Source organism: Chlamydotis macqueenii, chromosome 20 (genome assembly GCF_036417535.1).
Source record: "Chlamydotis macqueenii isolate bChlMac1 chromosome 20, bChlMac1.mat, whole genome shotgun sequence".
In the NCBI taxonomy this organism is placed as follows: domain Eukaryota; kingdom Metazoa; phylum Chordata; class Aves; order Otidiformes; family Otididae; genus Chlamydotis; species Chlamydotis macqueenii.
The window spans coordinates 10,769,058-10,781,615 of record NC_141575.1 but is presented as its reverse complement, the minus strand read 5'-3'; the positions used below and the strand labels follow the sequence as shown (position 1 = coordinate 10,781,615).

Sequence of the window (12,558 nt, the reverse complement as noted above, 5' to 3'; positions counted from 1 at the left end):
CCGTCTGTGTGGCAGCCGGGGACAGTGGTGTTTAAACGACAGGGCAAATGGGAGGCTGCTGCTCTTTGGGTCTCTCCTGGTAGCATTAAAGCTCCGAGTGAGATTTTGGGGGCTGGGGAGGAGTTGTTGTTCCTCCATTGCCCCCTCCCCAGCCATTCTCATTCCTGGGTGAGGGAGCTGTGGTGGCAAAGCGGTGCTGAGCCCTCCCCTGCTTCCGTGTCCCAGCAGGACAGGGCTTTGCTGGGCAGCTGCCCGTGCGCCCGGGAGCAAGCAGCTCGGCTCAGAACTTTTATCTGTTGGGAGCAGGAGGATGTGCCTGTCCCGTGGCTGGATCGGAGGTTGTGCTTGTTTTAGAGATTTAGGAAGTCGCTGAGGGGTGAAGGAGACACCATACTGCTGTGGTGTTTGCCCTCTTGAGGACTCTTGTCATCTCCTTTCAGAGCAGGAAGGGCTTCCTCGGCACGGGGTAGGAGATGTGTGGTGGAAGGTGAGCATTCCATTTGCACCCCATTTTCTCTTGAACCGCTTGGGGAGGGTTTGTCCCATGTCAGGTGTCCACATACATCACTGCGTGTGCTAGCGTGTCATCTCTGAGCAGTCTTCCCGTATCCTGCAGAACAGCTCTCGTCAGTGCCTGGGTGTAAGGGTGGTTTGTCGATGTTGCTTGGAGGATGTCACACACGCATCCCAAACTTGCCCTCCCCGCCGTGCCAAGCTCTGCCCTGCTTCCCTCTTTTCCCAGGTTTACAGCTGGAGGTGGATTTCTTTGCAGTGGAAGGATGATACTGGCGGAGCGAGGCTGAACAGATGTTTTAGCTGGGGTGGGGTGGGAGTGTCTGTGCTCTCACACTGTGGTAAGCAGAGAAGGGGGCTGGAGGCTGTAAACAAAGCACTTCTGCAGCCAGCTTCTGTGTGCATCAAAAGTTCCTGGAACGGTGAGGGCGGGAGCTGGCTTTCACCACCTCTCACCGAAAGAATAAAAAAGCTTGCATGTTGTACAGGTCCAGTCTCCTTAGTGGGGCTATCCCATGCTCGTCAACTCCTTTATCCCTGCTTAGCTGAAGGCTGCTCAGGTGGTGTCCTGGTCCTGTCTGACATGAGACATGGGTGCTTACTGGGGTCGCTGGGCCGTGCTGTGGCCTTTGAGGATAAAGGCACGCAGAGGTCCTGCCGTGGCTGGGCTAGGCGGGTGGCGGGAAGGCAAGGAGGATAAGAACCATGGAGCAGAGCCAGTGTGGAAGGACAGGTGGTCTGGCAGTACTGCTGGAGCAGCCTCTTGTGCTGCTGCTGCAGGAGACACCTGGCAGAAAAAGCTTTAATGCTATCCTAGTTAGTGTTTGCCTTACGCTCAGATGCGTGTTCCCATCTCACCATTGGTAACTGGGGCAGTTCTCTGGCCACAGCCACAGCTCTGGTGCATGCCTCTGTTTCACATTCATTTCTGCAGTGGGATTATGTAGCTCTTCCTCTGCAAGAACCTTGTGCTCAGCACAGAGGAGGGGTCTGCTCAGATGTTCAAGGCCATCTGTCTGTCTTGAGCTGTTTCTCACCTTCCCATCAACCTGCTCGTCGGAGTTCATTTATTTCTCCAGTGCCACCAGGTCAGGCAGTGGCTCTGGGAGAGCAAAGGGCGAGTTCCTGATTTCAGTGCGAACACCTCACCGGTTCATCACCCACAAATTTCAAATTTCTGCTTTGCTACTCAGCATAGCAGGTTATTTGTAACCACTAGAAGAAAAAAAAAGCTGCTTTAAACGCATTTAGACACTTCCAAGGCCTTATTTTCTCTTTTGTGAGACCACCTCTTATCTCTTCTGAGAATGCTTTTGAAACGCTTCAGGGGTTCACGATAATGTACAGATGCTCTAAAACCAGCTGAATTGCCCTACTTTGGGATAAACAAACTTTTGTGCCTAAATTTGTATATGGAATTTGGTATCTGCTAATGGGTTTTTATCTGTTAATTGGACTGATCTTTCCCAGAGCCAAACACAATCTGCTGGAGAAACGATAAAAATGCCAGCCCTGGCCCGAGCCACTTCTGCTCCCTCGCTGCTTGGAAACCCGCTCGTGCTGCAGAAAGCTGCTCTGTGCAAAACCAAAACAGGGTCTGTTGATGTTATTTCTAGTCCTTTGAGAAGATGACTTACTGGTCACATGTGCTGCTATGAGGTCATGAGGAAGTCTCTCAAATACACAATTTGAGAAGCGATGATGCTATTGCAGAAGTATGCTCCCTCTGCGATGCGAGATGCAAAACTCTGAAGTGCTTTAGTTTGTAATAGCTGAGTGGGATCTGTTATTGCGCATATTTGGGCTCATTCCAGTGCAAAAAGGGCTGTTTTCTGCTGTGCTTTATGCCTGGATGGATTAGCGAACGTACACCGCCGGATCAAGTTACATCGCAGAGGGCATCCGGCAGAGCCTGTTGGAGTGCTGAAGGCAGAGCAAGGCTGAACTGCAAGATCAGCAGTTTGCTAGCAGTGCTTTGTGCCTCCGCAGCCCCGTCCTTCCCCAGGGAAAGGAGCTCCTCAGATCTCTTTGCAAGTTTGGCCATTGCTCTTCAGTGGCATGTGGGAATGGGGAGCTTTTTCTAGACCCTTGATGTTGTTTCTGTGATGTGCAGCTGCTTTGATGCTTTCATTGATGTCCCTCCTGGACTCCCTGTTCCTGGACGCCCAGAGGTACCTTCTGCCACAAACTGCCCCGTGTCCTCCAAAGGGAATCCTTTTGATCCCAGCTTACCTCAGAGGCTTGAGCCCTGTGCACCGTTATGTTGACAGGGCAGGCATCCTTGTTTTGGCAGGACAGTGCCTTGTAAGTGTGTTATCTGAATCAGTGACACCCTCCTGGAGTACGGCTTCCCAGGCAGGGAGAGGTCTCCTGTCTTTCCATGTCCACCCTACTGCTGGTCAGGTGTTTCTGTCCCAAACCATGTATGAGCCCTGGGGATTGTTCCGTCCCTCTGAGCTAATTAACACACTCAAATGTGGAAAAATACCCAAGGGGAAGGAAAAAGGTAAATAGTTTTCAGTTTTCTGTACACAGGTGGATTGTGTGGCTGGGATAGGATGAGGAGACAGGGAGGAAGATGGCAGCAAGATGCCATCTGACTGCATGTGTGACCGTTCTCTTTTGAACGCCTAGAATACCTGCTGCTTCTGTTTACGCTTTGCTGGGATTCCTGCTTGAAGCCTGGTGTCGCATATGGGAATCTTTGAAAATGGGCTGAATGGCCACGCTGCTGTCTCTGCTTCTCAGCCTCCTGCTCTGGAGTCTCCACGTGGGACACTCCTGTACAGCACCAGCACCCGTTTCCCACCCCAGCACCGGATGCTTCCCCGTGCTGGGATGTCTGAATGGGACATCGCAGCGCTTGCCTTGCCGAGCAGCTTTCTGGCTGGAGGCATGCCAGCATCTGCATTTCCCAACGGGCAAGTCAAGCAAAGTACTTCTGTTCTTCGGTGGGCCCTGCTGCTCATCACTTAAATGGGGCCTTACACCAGTGACCCCGGGAGGTGTTCCTCCCAAATCCCAGTGGCCTTGTCACCCAGGTGACCACAGCCTCAGCCTGCCACACACCTTCCCCTGTTTCCCCCCAGCACGGCCGAGCCCAGCCGATGCTGGAGGTGGAAGGGCTGCCTTGCTGGCACGTGTGGGTGGTCTCCCCAGGATGCCCACAGCCTGCTGGCCCCGTGGCCGTGCCTCCTATGGCTCCATCTGCTGCAGTCCTGCCTGTCCTGCCACCGTGGAGCCTTAGCAATGTCACCTGCCTGTGAGGCTCCCACTGTCGCCCTTGGTCATTATCCACCCAGGTGCCATGTTCTGGTATTGAGCTTTGTATTTTTCCCTCTATTTCTATATTTTCAAGTGAAAAGGAAGTTAATGTGGTGTCACACAGCTGTCTGGCAGCTGCGGTTGTGAACCTCACTCCTGTGGGACCCCATCCCAGGGAAAGCAATGGTGGGGAGCTGTTGTGGTGAACATGCATGGAGCCCCAGTGTTGCTGTTGGGCTCTCCCTCAAGCGACTGAAGTGCCCTGCCCTGCACTTTGCTTGCAATAATCCCGTCGGCTGGCCCTGCTTAATAAATGACTCGTTCTGTCTTTGCTTTTTACCTTACCCCCGTGGGCGACACAGGCTGGTGAAGAATGAACCCGAGGAGCGCGGCGTGACGATGCCCCTGCCGGGATTTTTCCTGCGTGCGCAGGCAGCTGTGTTAAACAAGAAGGTGCAAGCTGGCTCTGTGGTGCCGTGCCGGGGCCTGGCTTGCCCCTGGGACTACACGGGCTCTGCTTCCTGAGCAGGAGAGCTGCTTTATGTTGTGGTTTTACTAAATGAATTCAAAGCTTGGCCTTCCTCCAGACGAAGTCTGGGCCAAGTGCCAGCGGAGCAGCCCCTAGGGAGAGTGCTGGAGCAAGGAGGGGCCAACAGCAGGGAAGAGCAGAGGAATCCAAGAAGGCAGATTTGCCTAGAAAACAGCTCTGTTTCCATCTGCTCAGTCAGGAGTTGCTATAGGAACTGGGATGATAGAGGCAGGGCCATCTCCTGGGCCTGTCTGTGTGTGCGGAGGGAGGGAGGAGTTACTCAAGTTTGAACATATCATGTGTGCTGGTGGAAAGTTGCAAGGAATGTTGAAACTACAGCCTGGCTCAACCTATGGAGCTCAAAAGAGACATGGCCGTTGTTCCCTCTGCTCGGCAGGCCCTGGGCAAGGCAGGTAGGGTCCTTCCAGCGTAACTCGGCTCTCGGCTTGCGGTCAGCTCTCCCCAGTGTGTTTCTGTCCTTGCCTGGAGCACAAAGGCCTTTGGAGGCTTGCTGAAAGCGGAGGGGGGTTTGTAGCGGTGGCAGTGCTAGGAGGTGAAGGCTTTCCTCCCTGTGCTGGTGAGAAGATGGTGACTCTTTTTTCCCTCCCGCTGCTGCGGGAGGGTTCCCAGCCCGTGGGTGTTCCCGCAGCGTGGCATGCCCAGGGCCCTCTGGGACGCGCGGGATCTTTTGTTGGGTAGAGATGTGAAGCTGGCTGGTGTCGTTCTCTGGGACAGAAGTGGTTTCTGGGCTGTGGCTCTCTGGGAAAGCCCGTGGTGTTTGGGCTCCCAGTCAGACATGCTTGCCTGCAGTGTTTCAGGGCTAAGGCTGAGTCAGATAGGCAGAAGCTGGGGCTGACAGTGAGTCGCTTGTGGACGGTGGGAAAGCCGGCAGGGACACGCTCGTGCCCTCCGAGCCTCAGCAGCTCCTGCCCCGTGCGAGTTCTGTGGCTGCACGTTGCCCGAGTTCACTCACCTCTTCCCCCAAGGAGATGCAAGCCTCCCTGTCTCCTCCTGATGCACCTACTGCACTTTTTGTTGCTGTCAAACTTTCTCAGACTCACATTTAACCTAAAACACAGGAGTATGAATATGCAGGAAGCTGAGAATCCTTGTTATTAGGGTTAACCATGGGGCTCTCCTGTAGCAGCCCCTCTAGATTTACTGGTTCCCCAGTAAACTCACTTTTTCAGGTGCTGAGAACTTTCCAAAATAGTTGTATTTCCCCTGGACCGTTCCAGGGTTGCTCGCTGCTCCGCAGGTATTTTTTAAATAAGTTTGGCTGAAATTTCATCTGCCTTTTTTTTGTCTCGCAGAGAATAATCTCTGCTAAAAAACAAAAAAGTTGGGTAAAGTTGTTTCTCTTTTCGAGAAGCTGCACAATAAGCTGCCGAAAACTGAAACATGATCTCCGTACCCAGACGGAGGCTTGCCAGGCTGAGATAGATCACAGCCCACCTACTCGGGCACCCCTCTTATCTCAGGCTGCTTGGCACCGACGCGCGTGAAAGCCCAAGAGCTTGAATGCAGACAAACGTGGAGTAAGCTGCCCGTGTAGGAGAGAACCTTCTGGTCACGTTAGTTACTGGTTTGCTTATGCCTGGCTGGGTGAAAATTTATCTCCAGTGTGCTCCTTTTCCCCTGCTAATGGAATCACAGATGTTCCTATTATGTAGATCCACTTCCAATGTTTTATTGAATTACTCCCACATTGCTCTGTGGCAATATGTCCCATAGGCTGAATGCCTATGGTATGCCGTGGAATTTCATTTCCTCAGTTTTAATTTGTTGTTTTTAAATTTCAGTTCATTTTCAATGTGGAAAAGAGGTAAATGGGATCCTTTTCTTGGTCTAGATGTAATTGTTTTACCTATTTCTTTTTTTTCCCCTGCTGCTCTCCTCTTTCTTTCCTCTTTGCCTCAAACAATCCAGGATTTTCCTACAGCTACCTGCCTTCTGTGTAATTGCTAAATCGTATTACTTCTCTGCGGGCTCCTGTTTTCTGGTCTGTCTGGAGAAAATTTGATCAGAATTGGCCATTCTGGCTTTCCAGAGCTGTGAAATGCTGCTAGAGCTTTTTTCCCCACCTCTTTTCCTTTGTTTATAGGCAAAATACTTTGTTTGACTGTATGAAATACATTGTGGCGAGCAAGGATCTTCTCTGAACCATCTGTAGTCATGCTAGGTGTTTTGCTGGAACATTCAGTTAATTGAAGTGTCATCTCTGTATGTGAGAAGTTAAATTTTATCTTGTAGGGTTACACTAGTAAATAGCAAACCCAGCAGAACATGGTTGGACCTGCCTGGAAATCCCCACGGGAGTCTCCAGGCTGGAGCAGCGATTTCCGCTGATCCGTGAAGTGTTGCCCCTCACTGCTCCCATCTTTGCCAGGCACTTCATAAATTAAACTTGCAGACTGCTTTGTGTTCTTTCAAACTGTTGTTGTGGTTTTGTAGATGTATGGCATGGCTTTTCACACTTCTAAACATTTATTTTTTTGGTAAGGTTACAGGGGAGCAGTAGTGCTCTTTGAGCTAAGGGCAAGGTCCGTGTTCCCCTGACAGGTGCACTGAATTCTTGTTTTAAGAATATGAAGAGACATTTTACAAAAAAAAAAAATATATATATATATAGCTTTTGGTAGTATCAGCATTTCTGTGGTGGTTTGATGGAAACTAGATTGCCAGCTAAATTAGCAGATGTTCCGAAATAGCATTTCTGGTTTGATTTGCACTGAACCGTCTCTTGGAGCTTGGCTTCTGCCCTTGCGAAAACCAGCAGCGCCTCAGCTTGTTGCTGGATATGATGCTCTTTGTGTGCTTCCCTTCTGTTTTGCAAAAAGTCTGTCCCAGTAATCATGTTTTATCTTTTAGAAAGAATCCCCTGGGAACATTTTGCAAAGAAAACTTGTAGATAAGTAGCTGTTACTGCAAACTAGGTATTCTGGAAGGTAGACAATAGGGAAGGCTTACAGCATAGCAAATGTATCTCTGGGCAGTGAGAAATATTTTAATATCTGTATAACAATAAATTTCATCAATCCTGTTTATGTTGTTGGGAAAGGTTAAAAAAAACCCCAACTGATTGAGAATAACAATACTGAGAAGTAAAATATTTCCTCTTTGAGGAGAAGCTGGATTGTTCTTTATGAGGCTATCGAAATATGTTCTGTCACGCTGCTAGCGAGGGAGGATGTCAAACACAAGATAACTTGTTAAAGGCTTTGAAACTTGAGCGAGATTGGAGCCTGTTTGCTTGAAACAAATTAGCAAAGCAGCTTTCTGAATCCTGGCTGCTGCTGTGTAATAAATCTGGGAAGAGCAAAGGAGTTCCAGAGGTTTGGGATGACATAAATGTTGTAGCAATGGTTTAAAATGGAGTGGGAGCAGGTAATCAAGAGGCAGTTGGAGGAACTGGTGCGTTAGTAACTCTCTGTCTAATTAGAGAAAGGACATGCTCAGTGATCCATGTGCTCTGGTGGAATGCAGATCCCATCCGAAAAGTCTTCAGATTGTGGTTTTTAATGAGATTCCTGCACTGGTTGCCAGTAGCTGCACTGACATCACATACCTGGATCCCGACTGAGTTCCCCGCTGTGGACCGGACGGTGCTGTTCCCGGGAGGCAGCGGAGGCTCTGCTGCGGGAGCAGGAGCCTGCCGGGTCCCCGGGGCCGCTCCTGGGCAGGGCAGTGAAGGCAGGGCCCCCTTGCCCTGCACAGGATCTGATCTCTGGCTCTTCATGCTCTGCTAGGGCGCCTCACCACTGCTGGTAGCTGCTGGGCTCTGAGCTGAGAAACACCCTTCTGGGCAGTTCTGGGGGTATCGGGGCTTTATTTGCTGCAGGTGTAACCAGTCCCTGCCCTCTCGCTGAGCTAAAGTGGCAATATCTGAGTTTCTGTTTTGCCAGTCGGTGCTACGTTGAATAAGTTGATTTAGAAAGTGCCACCCGATACCTCTCAAAGATAGTTACCAGTGGGAATATGATCCACGCAGCTCCTAAACAGAGCACCGTGGAGTTGTGCTCCAGCATCAGTATGGGACAAGCTCATCTCTTCCCTGGTTTGCCTGTAAGAAGCCAGCGGGAATCATAGGAAAATCAGACCAGAGCTGTCTCACAGCCTGGATGGAGCCCCGCTCTCCTGAGTGGTGACCTGAGAGAAAACATTAAGTGACTTCATACTGAAATTTGGCTTCACTGAGGAGATTGATGGAGCCAGGTATCTTAGGATACCTAAGAGCAAATTACGAAGAAGATAGAAACAGGCTCTTCTCCGAGGTGTGTGGCAGGAGGGTTGACAGTGCCCATTGACTGAAATAACAGGAGGTCCTGCCTTGGGGTAAGGAGGAGTGAAGTTTTCCCTCTGTGGACGGTCAAGCAGTGGAAGAGGTTGTCCAGAGAGGTGGAGGAGCCTCCATCCTTAGAGGCTTTTAAGACCTAGCTTGACGAAGTCCTGGCAGGCTGCTCTGAAATTGGTGCTAACCCTGCTTTGAGCAGGAGGTGGGATTAGATGCTCTCCTGAGGATCTCCTCCAGCCTGAATAATTCTGCGACTCTGTAACCTGAGCTCCTCCTGAATGCAAGTTTGAGTACAGTTAAGTGAAAGGTTACGGTGGAGCCCCTTGAGAGCGGGGAGGGAGGAAGGTGATTTATATTGAGTGCTCTTAGTACTCCATCTGTCATCTGTGTGGTTAGCGTGCCGTGTATATGGTTGCGATGTGAGACTCTCGCTGTGGAAGGCTGTAGGTCTTGAGAGGACTGTTGCTAACTTGTAGCTGATATGTTCTAAGGATAGTTTAAAAAAAAGTACACAGCCTCCTCAAAAAGAAAAAATAAAAAGCTAGAGAGAGATGCTGGTGTAAGGAACAGAGTGACAATGTCCATGTGCCAGGTGCTTCCCGGTGCCTGCCCTGTGTGGGACAGGTAGGCGACAGTGATCGCTGCTGCTTGGGCAAGGAGAAAGGAGATAATCAGAGCTTTTCATTTGAGCACATCTGTTCTCCTGCTACTTCTACCCTCCCTGTGTCATCTGGCGTACGGAAACAGTGGCACTGGAGCCAGAGGCTGCTCCTCACTTGAGGGGACCTGTATCTTGGAGGGCTTCCTGGAGCACAGTGAGGCTCCCCTGCCCCTGCTGCTGGGTTTAGGTCTGGGGTTCCTGGGGGACAGTGTGCATTCGTGTCCCGTGTAGAATAGTGACGTGCCTGGCGGGTCTGCCTGGGCCATGGAAAGTCCCTCCAGGTTCCTGGGATGAGGTAAGCGGAGTACCCTTGCCCTGAGGTTGGAGGGGAGGGGTGGCTGTGTTCTTGGATTGGCTGAGCTGAGAACCGGTTGTTAGTGCGATGAATTGCATTTCCTTATTTTTGGCTTTGTCTTTCTAAAGGTTTCTAATTTTGGGCCCGTCACTTTGAAGGATTAAATGGCATTTGTTCATTTATCCCCAAGTCTGGTTTTGTGACAGAAATGCTCTGTGCAGTTTCACAGGCCAAGGACACCCTGCTCCTGTGGGACTGGCCAGCAGGCAATGGGAAAGTACTGGAGTATCTGTGGGTCTCCAGCTCCTTTGCCGAAACACTCGCGCGTCTCTGCAGGCGCTAGGTAAGGCACTCGTTCGTGCCTCAGTCCGTGGGCTGAACCTTCTCCTGGTGTGAAATGGCTGTGTCAGGGTGACTGGAATGCTATTTTTCTCCTAAAATCTAGCAAGAATGAGGTGCCATTTTTTCATAATAGCCCCATTAGATGTTTGGCTATAACATGGAAAACGAGGTTCAAACCCTCCTCAACCTCAGGACAGTCCTGTCGCTCGCCCCTCAAGAGGGTGACCACAGAGTACCCCCAGACCTCAGTGTTCCCTTTCCTCTGCCACTGCCTCAGACCCAGCTCTGTGCTGTCCCTGTCCCCGCCCCATGTGCCACTCCTGAATGTTGTGGGCCTTTCCTTAGCACCACGTGTTCTTATTTTGTGTCTCTTGTGGTGACAGGTCTGCTGATGCCACCTCAAACATCCCGCTGGAGCCTGTTCCTGTCTCACTTTTCGCATTGCTGTGTTTTACTTCTCACATGCATCATGGTTACCCCAACCCTTTCACCTGAAATCTGGTTGCTTTTTTCTGTCCAGCCTTGTTGCTGCTCCGGACATCACTTTGTGGTGTCGCTGTTCCTGTCTACGTCCTCCACCACACTCCTGACATCGCCATGGGTTTTTGTTCTTTCTGACCTGTATCCAAGATCTCCTGTATCCAAGATCTCCTGTGGCAGCCTTGTGTTTCATGCCAGAATCTTGCTGGGCCTTCCCAGCGCTCTTGTTGCTGCCCGGCGTGTTGATTTTTGGTGTCACTATTTGCAGTTGGTTTGTCCAGGTGCCACATGTGTCACACAGAGGCCTTTCCCCATGCTGCCTGGTTGATTGAATTTAGGGGTGGCCACAGAGACCATGCTCCGAGTTCACATCAGGAAAAACTTGTTGCTTGCTCCTCACAGGGCTCCTGCCCATGAGGCATGGCTGTCCTGATACTGGTCCCATCTGTCCATCCTCCAGTGGCACTGCTGGAGTGGATGGCTGCCTTCTCAGGCCAGCAGCCCTGCTCTGCTTTTCCCAGTCTTACAGCAGTTGGTTCCATCAGAAGATAGTGCCTTGCCTGAAAATTGTTGTCCCCGCACACTCGTAGCGTGATGCGAGCCGAGTTGCAAAGGCAGAATCTTTGTTAATGGCATGTAGGAATGTACAGGGAGGAGATGACTGGTGCTTAAAAGTCCTCTTAAAAAACCCCAAAATTGATAAGAGCAGCAAGAAGTATTTGAATTGTAAACTAAGAAAAACGTTTGAAGAAGTGATCAGAATCCTTTCTGCTAAGCATTTTCATCCACAAACTCTGTTTGGTCCAAGCTGGAGCTGCAGGGGCTGTACATGTGCGCTCCAGAGGAAGGCTGCTGGGTTTGGGCTATCAGATCAATTCTGAAGCAATGTTCCACCGTCGTTCTGAAGCTACAACAATGGGAATCACACTTTCCAGCCTCTGTTTCTTCAGGCTTCAGATATTGTCCCAATTAGTAGCTTTGCTGTTTCCTCCTTGAATTCCTTTAGGAATGTCAGGTAATACTATCCAGTCTTCTTGACCTTTCCTGAACCATTTCTGAGGGTGCTTTGATTTAGAAGAGATCCTCCTGTCATACATAGCGTGCCTCATACATGCAGCTGTGAGCCTTGATCCGGACCATGGAGTTTCTTGCTGTAGTCCTGGGCATCTGTAATGGGATCCTGCGGCAGACCCTGAGGTCCCGCTCCGAGGTAACGACCTGCGAAGGAACCAGTTAAAATAAATGCCTGTTTCAGTTGGGATCTAGAGAGGCTTGCAAACATGCCAGACCTCCATAATGGATCTCTGGAGGGAGAACAGTACCTGGAGGAGCTCCAAGTCCCACCTTCTTCGTGCACATCCCTGAAGAGCAGCTCCCTCCTGCACCCGCTGTGCCCAGCACTTCTGCTTGAAGGCCCGGTGCTGTGCTGGGGGCAGCGCTGGTTCATGGTGAGCTGCTGGCTTTTAGACATGGTATCTGCTGGGTATACTGGGAAAAACTGCCCTCTTTTGCATTTCTTAGGGAGTTTTTCAGCAAGTAGATTTTTTTTTTTTCCACTCACAATGATTGTAACAGGATTTTATTCTCCTGCAGCCAGCTGTTAGCAATTAGCAACTTGATCCATTCAGTCCTGAGAACAGAGTTTAACACTTTCTTGCCTCTGAGGATGTTGCTAATCCTGTTTTTGCTGGTTTGGGGCTTGCGCTTCAGTTCTGGCACTTTCTGCGTATGTGTGGGCAGGTCAGGAGGAAAGGCCCGAGGACAGCAGGGGACTGTGGTGCAGCGGAAAGAGCTGCAAAGAGAAGCGTTGAGTTATCTACCCAGAAAAACTCATGAGGAAGATGATGTCCAAGCAGTTTGTACAGAGACTCGTATTTAGGAGTATGTTGTAGCAGTATGTTCTAGCACTTGGAAGTGTGCAGTTTGGGAATCCAGTCTGCTACTAGCTGAGATTTGGACTCAGCAGAAATCAGCATCAGTAGTTCTCCAAGCAGCGATTTCCAGCAGCGCGAGCTCCTGAGTGAGCTGAGGCTCCCCTGAGTTACAGAATGGGAGTGAAAAACACCCTTGGTGTCCTTTCTCGAGATAACAGCAGCTGCTGTAGAGCACTGGAAGATGAGAAATGGTGCTGTTTGCTCCCTGTGTGCAGCACCTCTCCAGGGACTCCCGAACGTGCGCTG

At 50.5% G+C, this 12,558-nt stretch overlaps 1 protein-coding gene across 6 annotated transcripts in view; it reads left to right on the top strand.

Annotated features, from left to right (window-relative positions):
• The window catches only part of LOC104482066 (discoidin domain-containing receptor 2), a 60,262-nt gene that overhangs the window by 11,811 nt on the left and 35,893 nt on the right, over positions 1 to 12,558 (top strand). The window contains exon 1 of one of the 6 annotated variants that reach the window (XM_086763981.1): positions 4,625 to 4,719. The exons of the other annotated variants lie outside the window; for them this stretch is intronic. The gene's annotated coding sequence lies outside the window, so the exon portion shown is untranslated. Of the gene's footprint in view, positions 1 to 4,624; positions 4,720 to 12,558 lie in introns of those variants that run through there. 6 annotated transcript variants of the gene reach the window in all.